Raw genomic sequence first — 1,873 nt, 5'->3', positions numbered from 1 at the left:
TCATAACTTGTTTTGGGTCTTTTTCACACACTGGACTATTAGTTATTAAACTGTAAGCTCCACTAAGACAGGGACCAGATTTGTGCTACTTGGTGCTTGTCCCCAGGAACAACTTAACATTGTCCCTGGCAAGCAGTAGGAGCTGCAGTGACATTTGTTAAATTAATGAGTAATAAGTGAACAAGTAAAATTTAAATGTGTGCATATTTACAGACTAGATAAATCTAAACAGATTTGCCTGTGACGAATAAACGTGAAAGAAAGAAGTCCTTTCTTTTCCCATCTCTGACCTGTAATGTGAATGTCCCTGAGCTTCCTCAGCCCTCTCTGACTCTTAAGAATGTCATCTTTCAAATGTCATCTCATCCAAACAATGTACATTCCACTACAAAAACATTGGTGAGTAAAATCATTTTTGACTGAAGGTTCATGGGAGAGAAAAGAGGGTGTTATGCAATACCACTAGCAGCAGCTTTCAAAAACCTGCTTGAAGTATTTCTCTCTCCCTAAAGTTTCTCACCTTAAGCAGCAGGCTCACTTCTTTCTCTCTCATCTGTTTGGCTTCTCTCCCCATCTCTGACACACACGCTTCCTCTCTTCCTCCTCCCCCTCCTCTTTTTCCCCATGATCTTCCCCTTCAGATCTGTTTTCTGTTCTGATGTGGAACATGTGGTCCTCTTTTGGCTTCTTCAATTTGCACCCCTACCTACTCAGTAGGTACTCTGAAGAACAGCTTTTCTTCAGGGTACATGATTAACAGAATATGGGAGAGAGGAAGGAATGACAAATAACTAATCATTTTTCTTTTTACATATTCCTTCTGTCCAAAATTGCATTGGGGGAGAGGGGTGGTATGGTAATTGAGTATGCAGTATAGTAGAGAATACACCAAAATGTGAAGCCTGCACCCAAGGGGTCTGCAGGGACAGTCCTTTGTACTTAGATTGTCCATTTGTACCTATATGAATAAATTTGCCTTGGCTTTTTTTTTTTTTTGTCCCTTTTGAGACCGGCCACACCGCGCTCAGCCAGTGAGCGCACTGGCCATCCCTATATAGGATATGAACCCACGGCGCTCGGCCCTTGCCTTAGCTTTTGTACTTCATTAGTGCCAAAATGGCTAGTTACAAGTCATTAACAGCTCAACTTGTTAAGGCCTCTCTGTGTAACTTCTAAAAGAATATATTGCAAGTACCCTCTGTGTGATTTTTAACTCACTTAATGCTCACTTGTTTAAGGTGTCTTTTATTGTCTTCCAGATGTAGCCTTTATCCATTAAAAAAAAAAAAAAGATGTATTGCTAAATCTTCCTGGATCAGTAAGTGCTCAAAGTGCAATAGAGCTCCCGCAGGCCTTCCTTTTGCCAACGTGGGCTGTCACTTATATGAATATAGGTTTAAGGGTGCTGGAGAAGGAATTTCCAGCATTACACCATTCAAGCAAATGTTCAATGTCCAGCCAAATAGCAAATTCTATATGGGACAGAAATAGATGGAAATGTGTTATTTGTGGTTCAGCTTGCTTTTTTTGACTGAGCAAAGAACTGATTTCATTTTTATAGCTTTCTCTATTCTCCACAGTGACTTAAAAACACAGTATAGAAACTTTAAAAATAAAATTTGTTATTCTCAGTGGCCCAAAATGAATATTTAAAAGAGCCTAAAAGCGACATATAATGCAATTCACTGTAGTGCTGCTTTTAGTATAATTTGGGTCTTTTTAAAAAAAAAGAAACATAGTGCTTATTTACTGATTATAAAAGTAATATGTTTATTTAAAATAATTGTTAATGCATGAAATAAAAATCATCTGTAATCCCCAAACCCAAAGATAATCACTATTTATATATTGATTTGCTTTTTTTTCTTTTTTT

Source organism: Galeopterus variegatus, unplaced genomic scaffold (genome assembly GCF_000696425.1).
Source record: "Galeopterus variegatus unplaced genomic scaffold, G_variegatus-3.0.2 Scaffold4988, whole genome shotgun sequence".
NCBI lineage: Eukaryota > Metazoa > Chordata > Mammalia > Dermoptera > Cynocephalidae > Galeopterus > Galeopterus variegatus.
This window is presented reverse-complemented; position numbering follows the sequence as displayed.